Source organism: Corvus moneduloides, chromosome 1, assembly GCF_009650955.1.
Source record: "Corvus moneduloides isolate bCorMon1 chromosome 1, bCorMon1.pri, whole genome shotgun sequence".
Taxonomy (NCBI): domain Eukaryota; kingdom Metazoa; phylum Chordata; class Aves; order Passeriformes; family Corvidae; genus Corvus; species Corvus moneduloides.
The window spans coordinates 28389214-28413138 of NC_045476.1; the positions used below are offsets into that span (position 1 = coordinate 28389214).

The following is a 23925-nucleotide window of genomic DNA, read 5'->3' on the forward strand; positions in this document are numbered from 1 at the left end:
ACACCTTCACCTTTGTTCACTTATATCTAGGATAGTTTTGACAGATGTTTTTTCCAATTTCTATTCACCAGAAGTTTTGCAATACTTGCTACAGTCTTTATGTAGTTTTCCATGCCCTCTGAGAGGACTAAAATAAATAATTCTATTTTCGATAAGGAAGATCGAACCTGGATTTAGGGATAGGTTTTTGGTTATATAGTTAGTGATATGTTATAGCAGTTGATCACCATGTTGCATCTAGCAAGTTTTTGCATATGTAAATAAATACATGTATAGCTCATCTACAATGCTCTTTTTCCTGGATTACATGAAGTCAGTTCATTCATGTTTCCCCCGAGGTTATATTTTTTAAACTTCTTTTATCTTTTTGATTTTATCTCTGGTATGATTTCCACTTCAAGTGGTTTGTCCAGATCTAGCCAGTGTCTTAAGTGGATTCTTCATGTTTCTGAGTAACATGAAGAGCTTTCACATGCATTTAAGGCACCTGAGAATAACTTGCTTTAGCTTTTTAACAGCAACACATTGCTGTGTCTCCTTCATCTCAGGTATTCTGTTGCCAGGGTAGAAGAACAGCATATAGTTCTATGCCTAAACTTTGCTGATTACTTACCAGCTGCAGCTTTCTTTTGATTTATTGTTAAAAGGTTCTTGTTCTTCCTTTGTCTGTGTTCCATGATTTTTGTTTTGTTTCACTATGGCTCATTTTGCACAATAGTTGTTAGTCATCCGTTACACTGATGACTCCAAATACAGGGAAGCCTGCAGAAGTGAGGTCAATGCTGGAGTGACCTCTAAGTCTGAGGTAGCAGAAACCAAAGCAATTGTCTATGATCTTGGTTTATGTCAGCTATAGCAAGTTGAAGGTACTCAGATTTTGAATGAGGATGTCTCTGTGTGGTTTGATGAACTTTTTAATTTTTGCCATGTTAGTTTTACATCATTAGTCATCTGTCTGCTCCTGGGTGTTTCTAGGTAGACAAAGCTAGAGATTTCAAAAAGTTGCAACAATATGGAAGATCCAACTTGTGTTTCATATTTTATAATTTATATTTTCTATATTTTATGCTTTTGAAAGCTACCAGGGTAAAGAGTGGAAGTTAAATTATCTTAGTGGAAAGGCCATTCTTTTCTAGATAAAATAAAAAGCAGATAAAAGGTTATCCTTTAATTTGCTGTCAGTTAATATTAGTTGTGCTTCATGTGGAATGGCCATAATAATAAACAAATAGGAAGTTGATGTGACTTCAAGTAGAGAAACAGTAGCTGAATCTATGTAACAGTTAAATTCTAACATAAAGACAAGGAATATAAAATACTACAAATACCGATGTTAGTCTGTATGATCATGTCTCTTCTAATCAGAGACAAGTTTTTAACCTTGTCAAATTTATCTTTGGCATATGTGGTTATGGTAGTGTCTAGTGAGTTTTGACCATGAATAATAGTTGTAACAATGCAACAAAGGCTTTTGTAGTATACTCAAGTTATTAACTTAGCTCATTGGGGAAGAGACTGAATTTTAATTTGGCTTGAGGCTTAGAACAATGGACCCTGAGTCTTATTTTAGTGCTTCCACAAAACCAAGAATAATTTTTTCCTCTTTTGTGTACAAGCTTACAGTATTTTATTTAAGGATTTTAAATATAGGACTGAATGTCTTGGAGTAATTCTATGATATCACTTTTTTTTTCACGATGTTACTCATTTTTACATACCCAGTTGACATTCAGCACTTCGTCAAAGTTGGGACATAAATCGGAAATGTAAATGACCATCACATGACTGCTGAAATTAGGAAACAATATGAGATTTATTTAATACCTGCAGTGTTTAGTGATGTATTAAATCCATGAATGATGAGGAGGACCATGGGCAGGAATAGTATGTATATTTGTATTAAGAGTCTGATCAGGTAGCTCATTTAAGAGAATGTTATTAGTGAAACCTCTTAGCACTCCCGCATAATTATGCTATCTTTTCACTGTTACCTTTTCCAACTCCTTGGAGATTCTTAAGTAATTTATTTCCTGCCATTTAACAGTTTTGAGTAATAATGATGATGAGAAAACAGTTAAATAGTTTCTTTTTTCAAGTACCAGGTGCTGAAAGCAACTGAGAATGCCAGTGGTTTCCTGTACATCTTGTGCAAGCTTCTTCAAACTTGAGTTGTATAAGCCTTTTTCAGATTAAAAAAGATAAAATAAATGATTTGTAGTCGAGACATTGGACTGAAACAAAGAAATGTAGTTCTATGTTTGCTTGCAGAATAGCTGTGTTATTTCTGGTTGGGGTGTTAGTTGCAACCTCATTTAATGTGACACTGATTTTTAGGTGAGTGCTCCCAGTCCATTTTTAATACAAGGTAGAGCAGTTTCTTGAATTCACCAGTTCCAGATTGCAGCAAGTAACAGAGTGGTAGTTACTTCCAGAATTGTGCTGCTGTGTTTTTTATCACGTTTCCATCAATGTTTTGAGATTTAATTACTGTTTTTGGGATTTGAGTAGGGCACTTTTGCATGCCCCTGCTTCATCTTTAAAAGAGTTGACCTATTCCTTCTACTTTTCTCCTGTTTGGTCTCTATTTAAATAGTAGGCTGTTCATAAGATGTTGATTATTTGTGTCTTGCAGGCTGTGACTGCATGGCATTGAACTGTGCAATGTACAGGAGCTAGTTTCAATGCTGCAAGCAGGGAACAATCATAAACAGTCCTGGATGGGGCTATCCCTTCTCTATGTAAGATCATCTTTAACAATATTGCTTTACACAGATATTTGCCTGACTTGTTCTGGGACTCCACAACCGCTCAGGCAGTTCATTCTAGTGCTTCGCTATTCATTATCTCAGTGGCACACAAGGCAATATGTTAGGAATATTCAGATCAGACATTAAGAAAAGCTCTCTAATAGAGAAGACAGATTCCATCCTCTTTTCAGTAGCCTTTTATGATCTTATGGGCTTGTATGTCTCAGACTTCTCTAGGCTAAACGTTCTCAGCTTGCTTAGTCTTTCCCCTGAGATCGCACTTTCTAGAACTTACTGTTATTCTCTTTACTTTCCCTTTGGAACACATTATTTTTGTGACATCCAGAACTGAATGCATTACATTACTCCAGTTCCAGTTTTATCAGCTTGAAGTACAACAGAAAGAATATTTTGTGAATCTTCTGGGTTCTGCTGATGATCTAAAATGCCACTTTAATACTACCTTGCTGTTGCAAAGGAGTCTTTGTTTAATTCATATTCTGTTTGAGAAATGTAAATTCTGGATCCTTTTCTCTTGCATGCAAATTATTCATGTCAGTGAATTACTCATGCCTAATTGTAGAACCTCCCAGCTGTTTTTCATTGTTGAATTTTACGCTCTGCTTTCAGATTTCATCTCCCAGTTAGCTGCAAACATTTTCAGTTCTATTTAGTCTGCCCAGTACTTGCAATTCCTTCTAGTTTTCTTGATCTTCAACTTTGATGTATGTCCTTTCCTCTCTCAATATCTGCGTTTTTAATGAGAATATTGAAATGATCTGTGAATAGTTGATAGTATTTTTTCACATTGACAAATAGTTCATAACCCATTTGGGTGATATCCAGCCAGTTGATAACTTGTTTTCTCCTGTGGGCTTACTTAAATTATACTGCCCTTCCCTGTAGTCTGGTGTGCAGAGACAGACACCTAAATCAATGTATTTGAACTTTGGAAGACAATATTGGCTGTTAGCCTTCCTCTGGTTGTTTGGTGGGGAATGTATGTGTGTCCTTCTGGGAAGGAAGTGCTGACATATAATTTGCTTGATTTTATTATTTTTTTAAAATCAATCACTGTGTTTGCATGTTTCTAATCTCTAGTATCTCACTTCTGTCCCCAAGATGCTAATGTGTAGCTTCCTCAGACTCTACTGCAAGGATTCTAGAAAAAATCCTAGCAGATAGTGACACTTGGAAACACTGTTTTCAGAAGAATGCTGTCAACACAGCTTTTTCATAATCTAGCTCAAGTTTCATTGTATGTTGCCATGTTGGTGTGCTACTGTACCTTTTCTAATGAATTCACTGAGTATAGATTGTGTAGTGCAGAAAAGTCAGTCGGCATTCTTTTAATGCAAATACCAAGCACCTAAAATAGTTACATGTTACATACTGTAAACAGGAGGCAGATGGGTTGCTCTTGGAGATTGTGAATGTTCATAGGATTCAAGAGGATCATGAGTTAGTTTCAGATGGCATTGATTACTGTGCTGAGCATGTTAGACACCCAAACTTAGACACCCAAATTGATTACTGTGCCCAGCATGTTAGACACCCAGACTTTGTCACCCAAATCCAACTGAATCCTTTAAAAGTGCAAGTTTAGTATGGCTTCAAGGACATGTAAGACCTGTTGATTAATTTCTGTGTTATGGTTTATGAATTTCACTTGGAAACAGAAGTTAAAACAATATCCTCTTGATGAATGTGCCAATTCCAGGTTTTATGTAAAATCCCAATCCATTATGTGAAGAATTTATGTAAAGAAACACTGGATAGACAGTAAGTTTACTATGAAATAAAACTTTGTGAAAATGAGGTTCCAAATATTTAAATATTGACAGATGTGCTGATTTTCTCCTTGTCTGGCATTAAATTAGTGTACCAGGCCCTGACAATTATGAGTGGCATAATAATAATAATAATGAAATTTGTAAAGAAATTATGTCTTCTATATTCATCTACAAGTCTTTTGATTCCACCCCTCCCTTTTTCCCCCCTGTATTATGAGTTCCAAAAACTGCTTTGGTGGAAAAAGAAGGAAGGCAGCTGACTCCTTCCCATAATTACCCAAGCTGACTTGGCAGCATGCTAGACTTGTCTGTCCTCCATTTCAATAAAAGCTTACTCAGTTATTTGGTTTTTGCATCTTTGATTTCAGTTCCTTGAGGAAATCAAGACCCTGTTCTTGAGGTAGCGAGACTTTAATGTCCAGATGTAAATGGTATTTTTTGGTAATGTGTATCAGACTCACCAGACTCATCAGTAATGTATCAACTCATCAGGACTTGGACAGAAAGGCAGCTTCTCCCTGAAGCTCCAGAAATACTGAAAGCAAAAAATGCTGATAGTTTTTGGTTTAGACCATCTCATGGCTTTTAAGCCAGCTTTATGATTTTTGGGAGATCTGAGTGATTCTGAATATGTGGCTTGGCATAATGTAATCATTCACTCTACCATCTGCTGTAATTCCATCAAGAGACACTCCCCTTGACATCCCTACCCCAAAACATTGATAACATTGCTTCCAAGCTCAGCACCCATGTTTTCTACTGGATAAGCAGACCTTTAACATCTGAAAGGCTGCTAAGAGACAAACCTAGTAAATTTAAAATGCTGTTCAAATCCATTGTAGTTGTTCTGATGTCACACTCCAAGAATGTCTGAAATCATATATATAAAAGAGTTGTAATGAGAATTAGAAATGCCACAGACTGAATGCCTCTGGAACCATTGTGAAAGTGGCTGCAGTGGAACTGGCAGCAGTTGGTGATTGAGTAATGGTGTGATGGCAGTTTCAGCTCAGGCAGGGAAGAGGCTGTGTTTACCACATGTGAATTAATATAGTGCTGCTTTTTTACTGTTGAGGGATTAGCACAGCATTTTAAAAAACATTTGAAGTATAACAGAATAGGGGAATAGCTGAACCCATATTGCAGACAGCTGCTTTTTTGATCCGATGAGCTAAGTATCTGCTATAGCTGGGAAGCATCAAATCAGAAATTAAATCACTGCCCATCCATATGATAGGACTTTTAAAATACCAGGTAAGAGCTATGCTCTTCAAGCAAGTAACCAGAAGAAGGATGAGAGACAAGGATATCTGCATGCCATTTGGACTAGGCTTTCCTGCTTGGCAGCAATTTGTATCATAGCCATTATTTTCAATATATTTCTGGGTCCATACTTTATGAATATCAGCCAGCAATAGAAAATAAAATTGGGAAAATGTATTAGAGAAAAAGGGCTGTGATAATTTGAGTTGTAAATGTTAAGAATTTATTTTTCATCATTCTAGTTCTCTGTTTTCTTTTAATATGAGTACTAAAAACTATGAATAAACTCAGACAAGCTAGATATTTTTTCTTTAATTTTGTAACATCCACGAGTCCAATATTTGATATTCACTTACAGAACATATCTTGCTGCAAATGCAGGTTAAGCATTAAAAACTAGTGGAATGATTGTAAAAGACTCTTCTCACTATGTAGAAAATCTACTTTACAAGAAATCAAGTTCTTGGTCGTTATTCATGTATCTACATATAACTGGGATTTAATCAATTGATATCATACTGCACTGAGCTGCATCACATTAAATCACATATAATTAGTAAGGGAAACATTATAAGGCCAGTATTGCCCTTTCAGATTAATCTGTCAATAAAATTAAGAATACCAAGTTCCTAAAATGAGAAGGATTACATGGACTGCAGCATCATGCTCAGTTCCCTTGGAAATCAAGTGTGTGGAGAAGCAACCATAAAAATTTGCCAAGCTAAGACGTAACTCAAGCACATTGAGGCTACAGTGATTAGAAAAGGAATATTGTGTGGCTATAATCTATTGTTTGACATCCAGCGCCTGCTCCTGTGTAATTTACTTGCCTCTTTTGGTCACCTGACTGAAGACATTAACTGGGCCACAGGGTAAGCCAGGAAATTCAGCTCTTGGCTTTCCAAGTCCGCAGCTCAGTTGTTTCCCCTTTCCCCTTCCCCCTCTCTCTTTCTTCACAGCTGGTCAGCACATGCACAGTAATTGCTTAGGCCAGGTAGGGCAGATTTGGAAAGATACATATGGAGCACATGCAAATCTGCACAAAATTTTTGGAATGCAGCAACAGGGTGAAATTAATGTAAAGCAAGATTTCTTTTATATTTAAAGTTTCTAAAACTTATAAAAAAGAGAGACAACAAATTCACTTAATAACCTTTCCTTTTCTCTACTACTACTAACTGAGAGGGTCTGGGACTTTGCCAAAATATTACACATTGCTCAAGAAGATTACAAAGAAATCCCAGACATGCACTGGAGAGTTATTAAATTTAATGTTTCTAAAAGATATTTTCAACAGCTAAATACTTGTTAGAGCATTGTTTTCCTCAACTTTCAAAAGTTGCCACAACTCAGTCACAGATAAGAACTTCCAGCTTTTTAATTGATATATAAATTGAGTTTAAAACCAAATCCACTACATTTCCTGTGGTAAAGGAAACACAGACTCTTCAGTTTGGTTTGTCCCTAATTTGAAAATCATGTTCTCAGGAAATCCTGCATAATTTTTTTACATAAACAGGAAAAGTATTTATTTGCTTGGGGCTCTGTTTGTGTGGGCATGGGGGTGAGCAGAAATAGTGTAGATTCTGGAAGTCATGTATTAATGAATATATTTCAGAATAAAGAAAAATATATTCCAAATAAGGTGATTTTCTCTCTGATCATGGATAGGCTAGTAGGAAGGGGTTTAAAATGCTTTATTGTCTCCTTTACATGTTCTTACTGTTTCTCTGAATTTCAGTAATGAGGGCAATTAAAAATGAGAAGATAACGAATTTGTAGGGAAGGTGTCTTTTTATTCCTCTTCAGGTGTTCTTGCCTTGTCTGCAAAGTTGTTTTTTGTCATCTGGAAATGAATGATTTGTAAAAAGCAGTTGTAAAATTGCTGCAGGATTTCAGCCTTCACATCCTTCTCTGCTCTCACCCCCTCAAGGCCCTAAATTTACTTTTGCCGTTTGTAGCAGTTCAGTTGAGGGTTGAACTTCCCCTCCTGCTTCTTGTGAGCTTTCCTGATTTCACTTACTGTTTGAACAAGATATATTGGATTTTATTTTCTCTAGGTTAGTATGAACTCTACACTTCACACAATTGATTTTGTTTTCAGTTAGAAAATACTGTTATGCATTTTGAGTATAAATTGTGCAGTAAGTAGGCTGCTTTTTTTTTGTGTGGGTGGAAACAATCTGTAGAGTTATTGTGGGAGCTGAACCCTGTTTAGTTATAAAACTTTTGAAAGAAAAGGCCAGAGATTTTTAAGGAACTATTTGTGGATTTTTTTTTTTTTAAACCAGGATGTGATTCAAGCTATTATTTAACAGGACTCAACAACCTCACCAAATGCAGAGAAAAATTAAGTATGGGAGCAGGTGCATGCTTGTTTTATTTGGATTTGTTTGTGGCATTCTTGAAAGTTTAAAGTTCAGTATATCACTCTAACAAACGGTGGTCATGAACAGTCATAGCTTCAGGGAAAAATTTGAAGCAGTGATAGTCTTAGCAGAAATTTTAACACTAAAGTTGCTCAGAGAACATAGTTTAAAGTGGAAAATCAGGTTAGTTTCCTTTTTTGTTTTCTCAAGGGTAAACTGTGAGTTAATGTAGGAACAATAAAATGATAGGTATTTCTTTATAGGTTTTTTTAATTCAGCGAAACAAACAGATTTTTCCAGTAATCATTCTAAGAGGTATTTTAAGAATGTTAACCCAAAATGGTAATTATTAAGTGACCGTATGTTGCCATGAGAAATACTTTGTGTGTTATGTTGCTGCACATAGCAGGACTTGCTGTGGAAGGGAATTCTCAGGAGCATTGAACAGAGTTTGCCATGTCCACTTGGTGAAGTCATACTTGTGCTAGATGAATTACAAACATACTTACCTCTTCTAGGCAATCTTGGAGGGGTAAGCAGGTTAAGATACTACAGATTAGTTCTCCACCACACCTTTTTTTTCCCTCTTGTATTCATCTTATAAATACATGAATCTGAAAACTTTTACTGCATGTTCCCATTTCTCCTGTGTGACCCAGGAACAGGCCTTGAATTCTGATTGTGAATTCTTGAGACACCAGTTTGAAGGAAGTCACAGTCATTCCTTTTCATATATATGGGCAGTGCCAGGTTGCCTTTTTTTTCTCTTTCAAACAGATTTTTAAATGCTCCATAGTGTGATTTTTTGTAGCTATTTCTATTATTTTTGAAGTTGATAGTTATTTTCATGGATAATCTTGGTGGGAGCAGGATGCATGGTTTATATACAAATATGAATTTTATTCAGAACCCTTGGATATAAATCTGAAAGTAGAACTAGTTACCTTCTGCATGTATTTCACTTGTTTTTAAGCCTTGTGGGCAAATGTGGGCTATATCCATGTTGTCTTTATATAAAGAAATGTTAGGACTTGCAGGGAGAAAAGGAAAAAGCATATGTCCAAATAATTTGTTATGAAGAATTGAAAAGCCCTTATGATTCGTTTTATCAAAAATGTCAGAAGAGGGAAGAAACTTTCAGGCTACTGCTGCCATTTGTGTTTGTAGTTTACAGGTGTGAGTCTAGTCTAGGTGTTATTAAAGGAAGTTTTCCAGAAAATAAGGGATACGATTCCCTCAAACTCTTCTCAGTTTAACCTTTTTAGTTTATACTTTGTGGGCATTTTTAACAACTTATCTATGCAGTTCTTTATCACCAACAGTATTGCTCTGCCAATAAAATCTGCTGTAGCGGGTTTGGTTTGTAACCGGGCAGAAGCACCAATTTAGTGTAGTGGTTTGGCCCAAAATATTCATTACTGTTTACCTTCTGTGAGATAAAAATTAGGAGAAACGCAAAGCAGGCACTAAAAGAAGAAGAAAAAAAAAAATCATGCCACACCTTCAGAACACTTCTCCTCCTCCCCCCCCCGCCTTCTCCCTTCTCCCGCTGACAATGTAAAAAGACAACCCTTGAGATGTTCAGCCTGTTTACCACTTCCATAATAACCTTGTTCAGTCCATTTAGGAAGAGGAGTCTCTCTTGTCCATGCTATGAAAACATTATCACAATGAGACAGCTGCCTAGGTTGGTTCTCTGCTCACATGTGAGTCCCTTCCCTGACTTGCAGCTTTTCCCACAACTGCTTTCGAGGCTCCACTCTTGAATTACTGGGGTATAAATTTAAAGTTGAGCCATTCAGAAACAAAAGTTCTCTTCACCAATCTCTGGGAGCATTTCATCTCTAAGAACAGAGGCCCTTCTCCTTCCCTGGGAGCAAAGGGTCCTCCTCATCCTCTCTAGGACTATCTCTGGGAGCATCTCTAGGAACTGAGGTTTTCTCCTTTCCCATTTGGAGCAAAAGTCCTTATCACTTCCATCTCTCCCTGTTCAAACTTCTCATGAAATTACAGCTGCATCAGCATCTGCCTATCTCACGCAGGTGCTTTTGCTCACAAGTTGAACACGCCACCCCCCATGCCTTCATGAACTTACAATGGGTACTCTGATATATCATAGCTTCACAACAGAATTTCAGCTTTAAGCATCTCCTCTCTCTTCTCCCTCAGGTTTTCAGCTCTTCACAGCAATAAAAGGGTTAATCTCACTTAAGCCTTGCAGCTGGAATTTCACTTATCGCTGTTGGTCACATGATATTTTGTCAGACAGCAGGGCAGCTTCAGCTGAATCTTGGCCGCACTGGAGAGGGGGAGCTGAGCCGCTCCATCTGCACATAGCAGGGCTGTGGGGGGGCTGGGGTGGGGGGGGGGCTGTTCCGTGGGTGGAACAGGGCCCATCAGCTCCAGGATGGCCGTGGCCTGGCCCAGCCTGGCCCGAGCAGGGCCTGGGCCGGGCCCGCTGGCCCGCAGCCACCTGTCCCAGCACCGGAAACAAGACAGACCCTCTGCCTCAGGGTTTCTATTCTTAAGTGTGGATCACAGAGGCGGTCAGAACTTTAAGTGGCTTAAAGAATTGTCCATATTCAAACTGACCAGCTGGTAGGTTCTGTCAGGTCACAGAGGAAGCTGTAAGTACCCCTTTGCAAGAACATCACTTCCGGGACTATGCTTGCTAGCCCATGATATCTGCTATTGGCAAATTTTTGAATACTGACTTTTTAGGCGGGATAACAAGCTGTGTTTGCTTCTCACCTTTTGGCCACTGATAATTATGTCTTTCTTGTGCAAATTAGTTAAGCTGTAGCCACAGAATAGCAGCTGTTTTCTGACTTAGCCTTAGATACGGCAGGAAGTCTGTGAATTGTGGTCTTATAAACTGTTTAGCGTTGCTGTGTTTTTAATAGTATGTTTATAAAAGTCTTAATAGATCTAAAGAACATACTTTACAAGGATTTAATTCTCTTTATACATATATTTCTTTTTTTATATTCCTTCACCTTCACTTTTATTTCTAATCCTATCTTTTAGGAACCATTAAAAAATAACGACTTTTAGCAGACATTGCCAAATATGTGGGCTCTTTTTTGAAACAAAGGGAAGATGATTGTTTGTGAGAAGTAAAAGTTTAATCCACCACTCAAAATTTGATGTAAATCTTCCCTTAGACTTCATGGGGTGCTGCAGTAAGACCACAACCGTTATTCTTTCAAGAACTGCAGAGCTTCCTATCTTGGAAAACTTCTGAAGTGAAACTCCTCTTTGTATTCATTTAATTCATCATCATGCTCTTCAGTTTATGACTCTGGCCAATGAATTCAATATTGTTGGAACCCAGAGTGCAGGGAATGTTTCTCTGCCTGTCCTGGGGGGATGGGCCCCTCAGGACAGGCAGAGAAACATTCCCTGCACTCTGGGTTCCAATACAGTATCAACTACTTGAACTAGCAAGTCTCCCATGTCCTTTTCAAGATTTATACTTCATACTTCAGCAGATTTTTTTTTCTAGAAATTAATAGAAGAGAAACCAAATCCTCATATTTATTTTACATTTAAAATGCCATTTTCTTTGTTGTATCTACTTTGATGACCTCTTTACCTAGAACCATGGTGGAAAAACAGACTTAAAAGAAAAAAATGTTAAATAAAATTAATTTCTTCAGTGATAAAAGCATTATAGTATCACATTTTCATTGGCAGAACTCTGGGGTTTTATTTGCAGCAAAATTGGCAGAAACAACTGCACACAATTACAGGCTTCTATTCATCAAGGTACCTAAGCATATGTCTAACTTTAATTGAGTGAATAGTCATTTGACTTCAGGGGATTATTCATGTTCATAAAATTAGACATATGCTTAAGTAACTTGGTGAATCAAGGCAATAGTGACTTAATAGAATAGTGAAGACAGAACAAGCAACTGTAACCTGCACTGTAGATGTTCTTTGCTCTGGTTGTTCAATAATAGTTCTTAGTGGGTGTATTTTTTGTTCCTTAGTAAATTATCCAGGCTTAGTAACTGTATAGTTTTGTGTTCATCTTCTATGGACTTTATACCCAAAGAGCAAACAGACTCTTACAAAAAAGTGAATTGAATCTGTGGAAGGCTGTTATGACTGCTCTCATGTATGTTAAATATATTTAATAAATCACTGTTTTATCTTACAGGACAGCAGCCCAGGGGCAAGAGTACTGTGCATTTCCTGCCAACTGTTGTTTGTTAAATTTGCTAATTTGATTTAGAGGCATGGTACATACCATGACCAGTTTGCATCAAGAGATGTACTGATTTTTCATCTAAAGAGTTTTCTTTGCTATGTGTTCTTGTAAATGATTTTGTGTTTTAAGGATGCATTGCGTTAGATAATTCTGCCTCAGACTCTCCTTCAAGTGTTTTATGAGAAGGCTTAACAGACTTATTTTTGAGGGACAATGTGCTGATATTCAACGTGTTGACCAGAAAGAAACATAGGGACATGCAGTGGAGAGCAACTAAGATTTGTCAACTCAGATTACTTGTGGTTTAAAAGAGGAACATCATTTTAGGCAATGGTTTGCAGTATGGACATTTATGTAGATCAAAAACCTAGGCTTTCATTTTGATGTGCAAGAAGGATGTAATTTTGCTTAATCAACTTTGTTGATACCAAATAAAAGAACTGATAAAGAAAAAACATAAATTTAACTAACTGACGTAATCATTGATGCTGCACTGTTGAAGCAGAAGCACCTTTTGTCCTACAAAGAGAGCTGTGTACTCCTATATATAGTCAAAACAGAAGTGTTTTCAAAACTTTGATCAAATTAGCCCTTTTTTCATTCAAATTTGACTTATTCTCTTGTTTCTTTGTTTAGTACATTCTTTTTCCTCAATAAAATTGCAACCAAATATCTGGTATTAGTGCAGTTTATCAGTATAACTAAAAAGAATACCTAAACCACTTCAACTTGTATTTATTTTGTTACTTAAGGAACTGAATTGCAGGCTAGTGCTAGGAAACTTATTCTTTGTTATGGGATTCTAGCATCTGGACTTAAAAGTCAGTTCCTTTTTCTCCTCTTGACAGACTAAAATACCTTCTCAGGCATTTGACTAAGTGCATGATTCCTTTTATCATTATGGGTAAGTTTTAAAGTAGGAAATTGTATTGCTGTGATTTGCCAGGTTTCTATGGCATTCTGCAAAAATCTGTGTATTTATAAAAACTAGGAAAACAGAGGAATTATGATTAATGCTTTTGAGAGCTTGCAGTAGTATTAATTAAATAAAACAGGCTTACGAAACAATGAAGATTGGCTATGGGAAAGGGACTTTTTGTTCTTCTAAAAAGTGCAAGCAGAAAGCAAGAAATATCTGTAAGTGGAAGGAAGTATATACAGCTTGTCAAATGACCTTTGATGAGCTCATCAAACTGAAGAATTTGGCACTTTCATTTCTGTTTATTGGATAATGGGAACATATAAAAATGATAATGAAGGTCATGTGATCCAGGTGTACAGGAAGGAGCAAATGAATAGAAAAAGGATGAGATTTACATATCTGATGTAGATAAAGTATGTATGATACCTCTTATTGCCTTGGTTCCTTTCACTTATCACATCTTGCTGTCATTCCAAAAAAAAACCAACTGGACAGAGTGCTATGGAGGTCCATAATGGACATAAAATTAAGCAGCTGCAGTTTTTTGTGAGAAATAAAATCAAACAAAAGACATAATTTTATTGGTTAGAGCAAGCTTAAAATATTTATACTCTTTTAGGTATTGCCAAAATATTTTCTCCAAAGCCTCTGCATAATTAGGACAAATAGAAGTAACTGCTTGATTGGGAATTATTTTCTTATCCCACTGACATACCAGGACACGAATAAGAAGTGGTTAGTGAACATTTGATATGTAGCCTATTGGAACCTTGAAGCAGGTATGTGATTCTAAATACGTTTTTAAAACTGCTGCTTGCATGTATGGAAGAGACTTAAAAAATTTCTTCTTCCCCTGCCGTACCTTATCCAATACCTTATTCCATTTCAGATGAGGTGTTGCTGTCTCTCTGCTTTTGAAGTTCTTTTGCTTTAGTAAAGTGAAGGTTATGTAATATATCCTGTTACACTACTAATTTAAGATATTGAGGGATACATTGCAAGGCCAATAGTGCCTTGTTAAAAAAAAGAACTGGGAAATTAGGCTTGCAAGTTGCGCTTTGAAGGATACTTGTGAAACCATATTGTTGACTATTTATAGTCATATCTAAACCAGAATCGCATGTAAAGAAAATTTTGCTGGAAAGTATCTTCGCTTTGTCAGCTCCTTGAGGAGCAAGGCTAAGTCAGGCTCATTTCTCCTCAAGTAGTATACGTGACAGCTGATGGAGATGAAGTCTTTCTTATATTCATAAATCCAGACCTGAACTGGGGCAAGCCTAGTTGGAATGATGTACTGAAATACAAGCAAAATTATAGAAAGTGTAAGTGAGTTCTTACTCACTGGAGAAAGACTTAAAGGCTCTTCTGGAAGACATGAGCAAATAAATAACTTTCTCTGTTTTTAAATGTATTTTGTAACAGTTATTTTTTGGATAAACAGAGAATGAAGAAAAAAACAACAAAAAGAAAGAAAGAATAGGCAAATCTGAATTACAAGAGTGCCATTTTTAACAGTATAATCAGAAAAGCAAACCCTCTGTACACAGAAAAAGAATTCCTTTATACATGAAGGGTCTCTTGAATCATTTACAGTTTTGCTATGTCTTTCATTATTTAACTTTCTATTGCTCTTGCAAGTAGTAATTTAAATGGTTCTAAATTATAATGTGTATCCCAGTGGGAAGAGAGCTGGGACTATGGAAGTGCCACAAATACTCAAGCTTTTTCTTTAAATGCTAGGAATCAAAAACTAGTATATTAGATAAATCCCATTGGAAACAGGTGCTTCCTCAAGTTTTATTAACTATATATGTAAAAGTAAAAAGAGCAGTTGAAGTTAAGCAGTACTGATAGATTCTCAACCATGAGAGATTTTTGAAGGAAAAGATTGTTTCTTTACAATATATAGTACATACTAATTTTTTTAACTGGCCAAAGAAGGAGGCTCATTGGTTAATGCTTTAGAGCATGATAGCATCTGCCAACTGGAGCATTCCACACAGTAATCCTGGGGTGCTTAGTCAGAACTGTGTATCAAGTACAGAATAATGACTTTCATAACTTCAGGTAAGATTCTTGAATTACATAAGAGTTGTAAGAAAATTCTCTGTCTAGGTGGAGCGGGACTGCAAGTTGTAAAGACTTTGATTCCTTAACAAAAAGTAAGTCTTGTGTGGCTTTAAGTTTTTTCTTAAGGCTTCAAAACTCATTTTTCATTATATCTCAGAGTAAAATAATGGTTTCAGACACTATGAATTTCTATGTTGGACTTGCTGACTGACCACATACAATATGGCAGAGGGATATGTGGATGTGATGTCAGGACAGAAACAACTACTGTCTATTTAAATTGGAGTAGAAAATGGAGGTGACTGCTGAGATAAAGAGAAGTACATAGCTGGAGAAAATCAGAAATGTTGTTGGAATAATGTATCTATACACACTGAACCATTTCGGACATCTTTATAGAAGAGTAGTGGTTATATATCATGTATTTTCAACAGTATTAGTTTTTTAATCAACAAATATGTGTAGACTGAATTTGTCATTGATTTCTGTAGAATGGTTTCATTTCACAGATAGAGCTTGAGGTGTAAATTAACCAAGAACTTCACATTAAATTTTGTTCTATGCATTCACAAGTCAAATAGAATAGGGAAATTCAAAGCTATTTTTGAGAAACAAGAATATTTTTCTGAAAAGAAAAAACACAGAGCTTTTGGTTGTCAATTTTTCAACTTGAAAATTTAAAATTTAAACCAAATTAAACTGAAAGAAGGGTTGTGGACTAAAACTTCTGCATGTGGGGTGTCAGACCAGAGCCTATTTTTTCATGGTTGGATTACAGACTTCAGAAAAATGAGTTTTGAAGTAAGGTTACTGAAGTCCTTCAAGGCAGTGATAGTACAGTTTTTTATAAGATATGGTATCTGCTTGTGTGTATGGCTAATAAAAAAATAAGTATTGTATGGAACTGGTATTTATCAAAAGTTATTTGAAAACCATAAAATTCCTAAATTTATGATTAATGCTTTATATATTTTTTTTATTTAAAATCAATTTTCAAGTCTAATTTCTTTTTCTAAAACAGTGCTAACCAAAAGTTCTTTGGTCCTTGATTGTTTAGATACTGCTTGGTTCTTAAGCCAGGCTGACTTTGTTCAAAGTAGTGCAAACTTTTCTGGAAGTCCTTTACCCATGTTCTGGATGTCTGGTTGGTGCTGTCAGCCCTGGAAGTGTGCATACATCAGTTGTGGCAGTATTCATATTCTTATGCTTGCAGTTGTGGTGTACTGCCCTAATACTAGGAAGTTTTAACATGTGGCTAAGGTTATCCATATGTATGTTTGCTTGAATTACCAAAAGTTGAGTGTAACACTGACAGAGATGTGCTTTTTCTTCCACTGGAGTTAGTTTGTGCACTTGTATGAGCAATTCTAAGAGTGCTACTCTTATTTCAAGCACTACAAATTTTGGCCATGTGACCCTGAAAGTGAGTAACTGGAAAAAAATGGTTTAGTTTATTAAGTTTATGAACAGAAAGAAATTGCTTCTGGCCTCTTTTCCTAAGTATAAGGACTGTAGCCCCTGCACTCAGTGCATAGAGATGTTACAAAAACTGATGGTGTAAAGATATAAAGGAAGATGTTTTTGCAATACGTTGGTGGTTGAAAAGGTACAATCAACAGTGATTTAAAAAAGCGTCCTTATGCATCTAAACTTATGGACATACTTAAATTGATTCACATAAATTCTTACTGAAGAAAATGAGACAGAGTAATTTCAGCTGGAAGAGACCTACTTTGGTTTAAGTATTGCACAGAACAGAAATAGGTCTAAGAGTTCATTTAAGTGCTTTTTTTACTCTAGGTGGTGGGGTGGGATTCACACTCGTTAAGACAGATAACATACATGAGAATTCAGCAAAGATCTAAAGAACTGTTTTTGTAGGAATTCTTAAAGGCAAAGAAATCACATTTTGTTGTAAACACAATGTGAATACTCAAAATATAAGCCAGTTAGATGGTGTCGAACTAAATTAATCACAAGTTTGGAAAGCTCTAGAAACTGTTCACATGGATTCACCGGAAAATATTCCAATATCAGAAAACAGATATGAACGAAAAATCTATGTTAAGTTAAATAGTACTTATCAGCAAAGAAATAACTCTTGTTTATAAGGCCAAAGACATTTTCCTTTCCATGGGATCATTGTACTGACTATTTTTGGATTTTAAGACAGGTTGCTCCAATTTTTGGTATTGCTGCGTTACTAGGGAATGTTTCCGTAGTGGCAGCTAGACTACAGTCAGTACTTGTCCTGAAATCTGTCTCAGGGTCTCTGTATTTAATCTCCAGTTTGTTCTGTAACTGCAATATCTTTCAATTCTCGTGGTTATAGTTCTTTAATTACAGGGAAAAGGACAAAATAAATTTAGACCTTAATAAGTGGAGGTTCACATTTTGCTGTGGTAACCATAATACACCTGCTTGCTCCCAAGAAACACTTGTCACAAGCTGTTCTAATTTTCCTTCTGTATCATTCTTCTTAGCTGATGTATATTCATCTCTTGTAGAAAGTTGATCTGATCATATGATACATTGTTCGGATTCTTATCTCAAATAGAACATGATTTATGCTGGAGTTTTTGGAGTAGTTAGAATTACACAGTGGTGTTTGGAGAGTTCTCAGGAAGGATGACTCAGCTTCATTTACAACCTGGTCAACATCTCTTTGTTTTACTGTGTCATTTGCTTAGATATATGAAAAGTGTCACATCGTATTTAGATATGGTATCTCTAGTTTAAGTTTGGCATGGACCCAAAATGGCAACCTGAGTAATGACTGATAAAAGTTATTGTGAATTTTGCTTAAATACGGCATTTACAAGCTTAAAAAAAAAAAAAGAAAAAGGACAAATAAGACTATTCTAGATTACACTTACCATTTGTTTTTTATATAGATGGGATTAATTGCTGTACAACGTCTCTGAAGCTGAAAGCAAGTGCATTTCTGCAGTTCATTTTGTGCTGGAGAGACATAAATGGTTGTTAGTACCCTGTATTTATCTTTATTACCTAATACTGGATTGGAATCTGCTGTTGTACATATCATACTCAATCATGTCTACATCTCACAAAGTCGTACATAGGCAGCAGAACCAGAATAACCTGTGCATTTGAACACTAGAAGAAACAAAAGGTGTATGTGGCATACTATGATATTTTGAGTACACTGGCAGGATACTTCAGTCTAGAGAGCTTCCTTTAAATCAACAACTTTTAACTCTTTTTTTTTAGCCTCTTTTGGTAACATCTGTGTTTAAAAACTGGAATTGTTCTTATGAAGTCGTTTTTGCAGAGTTCTCTGGAAGAGTGACTTGGCATCATTCACATCCTGGTCAGCATCTTTTTCCCGGCTATGACATTTGCCTGAGTGTGTGAAAAATTTCCCACTTTATTTGGTTGCATAACATGAGTCCTAATTTAGTGCTGACTTGAACTTTCTATGCATATGCCCTTTTGAGCTTGTTTTTCTTCCTGGAAAGCTAAAGCTTGGGCAAGGTATACCAGTCTTACAGTCTTTTGCAGCAACTCTTGCTCTAATATGTCGGTGCCAGTATAATTAAGTGCAGGTCACTCTTCTCTAGGCAATGGAAGCATTTTCCTTTGACACACGTACATCTTCCTCACTGCACCCTTAAAATGACCCACTTCCATCCTGTCAGGGAAGAGCTGCCTGCCTTGAAGATCTTTCTAGCATTTCATGTCTTCCATTGAATGGTCTTATGATCCACAAAAGATGCAGTGAATGAGTTAAGTCCAAAGACCATATTCATGTATGTATGTTTTTCACCTTGCTGTGGTTTTAAGGAATATGTTTCTACAAATGATGATTAGTCAAGAAAGTCTTTTGCCTTGTTTTTTTCATGGAGTGTCAGTTTGGATTGAGGATTTTCATAGGGAATTGATGGATAAGTAGAAATTAAGTGGGGCTCACAACTTTGCTATTTTGCATAGCCCCTGTTGAATGTAAATGAAATATTTATTGGGACCACTGAGCAACCCACAGATGCTTTTCAATCTTACTCTCATGAAATAAGGTATATACCTGGTATTGATCCACCCAGTCCATATGGGACATGTAAATTCGAGTAGGATTTGGTTCTTTTGCTTATTTTGTCACATTAAGGATGGGATTGTTTTTTAGTTATCATTTAGACATGTGAGTTGTATTTGTTACCCTTTAAAGACGAAGAATTTTCTCATGATGGTTTTTATTATTTAGAGTAAGCAAATACAGTAAATTTGGCCTTGAAGTACATATTGCATTCTTTTGATGCTAAGAGTCTTTGGCTGCTTTTATTATAGAAGAGATTCCATTAAAATATATTTCTACAGTTTTTAAATTTATGAGTTCTAAGGTCACTTGCAGGCAAATGACAAAATTATTACAATGAGAAAATTCCATTCTTTTTATTTGTTTTGTAATCTCAGAAACACCCATGAGATGTATGAAAAGACATGATTTTTAATCCTTGTTAAAACTAGTGTTCACTGTGGAAAAATTACAACTGTGAACTCCAGACAAATAGTGACACACAACGAAAGTGCTGTAGGGTGACACTGAAAGCAGATTGTGGTTCTTGTAAACCTCTTTTTTTCATTTTTCCCCCCTCTATTTTCTTTCTCTCTTTTGTATAACCTGTCATCTTTATTTATACGAAGAAATGAGGGATACTTTTATCTCCCTAATAAAAAGTGTGTTATTGCTACACTGTTGAGATAAAATTCTTAGTGCAGGATGGTATATTATATTCTGCACCAAGACAACACAGAGTGTGCAAGGGACACACTGCAAAGAATGTTCCATTTTACGATGTACACAGTGATGCTCTCAGTTGCTTGATTTTTTCAGGGCATAGTGTTGTAAATGTCAAGAGCCTTTGAAACATTTGAAGCAGATGTTCTACTGCCAAAGTGTAGCATTTGAACACAAAATGAAACAGTTCCCTTTAACCTTGACATTAAGTCTTAACAGTTTTACTTCCCAATTGGATGTGGTATGAAGAAGATAAATAATAGAACTGTAGAAAAATATTTCTTCTCCCATGAGATGGGGAAGAAAAACATGTTTAGCATTTACTTTGCAATTTTATTTGTCCTGGCTCATTTCCCTCTTATACTCACATATATACATTTCCAGGCACATGTTAAAAGCAGTAACTAGGGCTTGGCTCAGGCCCAGTGTCCTTCCTTTCCCCTTCCCTTTCAGTCTGAGTTTCTCTCACAGCTTCCCTTAAACTGCCTCTTTGTCCCCATGTTCCTTCTGGGAAGCATTCATCAAAATGTTTTCCCTTGTCCAAACTCTGTTATGCTTAATCAAACTGATCAATTTCTATGGAAGGCAGTGTCAGCCTTTTCAAATAGGAGTGCCATATTTAAACACTCCAATAAAAAAGGCTTGAATTTCCCAGGTTCTCAGTACCTGCTGCTCCCACTGTCATTGGAAACAGTGTGGGTGAGAAGAGGTCACTGCAATGAAAACATTTTAATTAGGTGTCCACCTTCACTTTGGAAATGTCAGTCTCAATTTTTTGTCTTGTGAACATATTCTCAGGATGAAAGTTTCTGTCTGACATGTTAGTTATTCTACCGGCTTAATCCGCATATCTCATCCTATTTACATTCGTGTTGTGTGCTTTGCTGCCTGACTGACAGCATCATGTTATACATACTCAGAAGCACATAACAAACTTTTTAGGTCCTGTCACTCATCCTCCTATTATGAAACTTATGGCACTAGTTTTGTGCCCTTCTCCACACACTGTACTCCTACTGCATTCTGTGCTTTCTGATCAGAGATGCTTTTTTCCCATGCCTCCCTCAAAGTGAGTCTATCCACAAATCCTATCTGCTTGAGCAATGTTGGAGGAAGATCTGGAACTGGGCTGCAATGCCTTTTCCCTAAGCTAACAGCAGTCATCCCTTCTGTGACCACTTCTCTTTTTCTGTGAATCCATACAATGGGGAAGCATAGCAGCTTGCAAGAGTAGAAGGGAAATTTAGTGGATAGTGGGTTTTTTTGTTTTCTTTCAGTACTCAGAAAAAGTGGCATGGACAATGAGGATATTATTATTTCTGTAGCGATGAAGAAATAACCTCTAAGAAAAAAGTCGAATTTTGGTCAATAAGCACATTCTTACACACGCACACACACACACACACACACACACATATATATAAAATTTTAAATCTACACTGATAGATAAATTGATAAATTATCTGTTCTTACTAAACTTTCCCTGTCATTCCAATTAGACAGCAGAAAATACTCCTTGACTCTCTTGAGGAAGAGGTTGATAAAAGATACCAATTAAAGCATCCAATTTATTGTGTAAAGTAATGGTTAAAAGGGCGATCACTCTGTAAGCTTTATACAGATATGTGTGCTTGAAAGCAATGTGTACTCTTCTAAAGAAAACTTGTTATGAACATCATTAGTGTGGTACAGCATGTCTAATATTTGCTGATTATGGGTGTGATGTTTTTGTTCTATAATAAGGTCTGTGTAGCAAAGTTGGCAAGAAATCTGTACCATGTACTTGAGTAGATCTTGGAGCCGGAATGCACAAGTGCACTTTCAGTGGTAACCTTATAAAGCAATGCTTTTAAGTGAGGAGCAGTACTTAACATGGCCTCTATTAACAACTTGTACAGTGATTCTGTATTGCTTGTTGAATTAGGGTTTTGTCTGCACTGTTCTGACTTTTAATAATCTGTCTGCTTTGTTTGGCTTCCTACTGTAACCTTGTTTAGGAAGCAAATGATTTCTGTAGAAGCTGCAAAGTAACAAATGTTTTCTTCAGTTCATCCTCTGTTTAGCCCCTTATAGAATAAAATGCTTTATCTGTCACCCTTCTAAAGGCTTAGTTTGCTAAGCCTTTGCGATATTTCACAATCTGTCTAGGAAGGTCTTCCAAGGGGGTAAAAGATTATTCAACATACACATTATTCAACATACATAGGGATGGAGTAGTGCTGTGGAATTCTGATTAAACATCTTGGTTTCTATATTTTCAGTGGCCTTGGAAACAAAATAATAACAAGAATTACAGATCTTTTTTTTCCCCCTGAGGGTGTAGAATGTAAAGAAATTTGATTTGTCTTATGGAAGGGCAACTTTGTTCTTAGGACCATCATAGTTTAAAGTTAAGTGAGGAGATGCATATGCACACATAAAGCAGAGTAATTTTTATGTAGTTTTTTATATATTTATGTATATGTATTTGTACATGCATACATAAATATATATATAACCTTGTACATTTGTAGGATTTAGATATTACCTATCTGGATGAGGTTAATTCAGAGGCAGTTACTGATAGGGTGGTTATAGCTATGCTAGGAGCTACATGTGTATGTATATAAATGTACATACACACACATATATATGTATAGTTTCATATTTTGCTTTAACAATAGTAATTATATCAGTATTGTAACTATCATTATCAAAGTTACCCTTTTTTCTATCACTTTCTATCTACATCAAAAGGTTCTACAGAATAAGTAGATCTCATTATATATTCTATGTAAATGAGGAAGCTGAGACAGAAGTTAAGTAACTTGTCCAAAGTCAGTCATCAGGTAACAAAAGTCCAATTAGAAGTACCCTAAAAGTCACCAGTTTACTTTGTTTTTCTCCATTAAGCAGCACTGCATCTCATTTGGTAAGGTCAATATTTAAATAATAATTTTATATTCCTTATGCTTATTATGGGGATTGCTTAGCCTAAAAGTATGTTCCAGTAGGAGGATATTCAAATACAATCATATTTTCACTATGAGAATGGTCAGTGAAACAAGTTGTCTGGAGAAGCGTTGCAGCCTCCATCCTTGCAGTCTTCCAAAAATCCCCAAGCAACCCATTCTGATCTCATAGGTGTCCCTGCAGGAGGATAGGCTGGAGACTTTCTGAAGTTTCTTCTAGCCTGCCTTATCCAATGATCCTATGATCAGAGGTTTATATAAATACAGTGTTCCCCTCTCTTCAGTTCCGTTGGTCAGTTGGAACAGCAGGAGAAGGTAAAATCACTGCAGAGCTTCCCTGGTCATACCATTTCATACGGAAGGCAATGCCAGCAGCAGTGGCTGATTACAGTAATGTTTTGCAAATTGGTGCTGAGTGGCAAAGGCAGCAAAATTGCGTGCACCACCAAAGAGTTAGGAGTGAGGAGCAGGCAGGAATACTGAACAAATGGGGAAAAAGAAGGAGAAAGACCACAGTCTCCCCACCCTTCTTAGTATAAAGAGGGTCACCATTCATGTTTTTCTCTTGAAACAGTGACGTCTGCTATGGCTCTGCCTGAAAACATATAGCAGCTGTGGTCTGAGAAAAACTGCCCAAAACTCTTCAAGATTGTTTTTAAAGTAAAGTTTTAGCCTTTACTGTTTCCATGACAATGCTTCAGTCATACATTTTTGAATGGAGAATTTATAAGGAGCAAATGGGAAATAAGAATGTGGCTCCAGCCCTTTGGAAAAAATGGGACAATAAAGATCAGGAGTTACTTGAGGTGTGAGCCAAACCCCTGCACCAGCATAGTTGTGA

The 23925-nt window shown here is 36.4% G+C and overlaps 1 protein-coding gene across 4 annotated transcripts in view; it reads left to right on the forward strand.

The window, feature by feature from the left end:
- Positions 1-23925, forward strand: part of SUGCT (succinyl-CoA:glutarate-CoA transferase) — a 341541-nt gene that overhangs the window by 78099 nt on the left and 239517 nt on the right. The gene's annotated exons all lie outside the window — the stretch shown is intronic.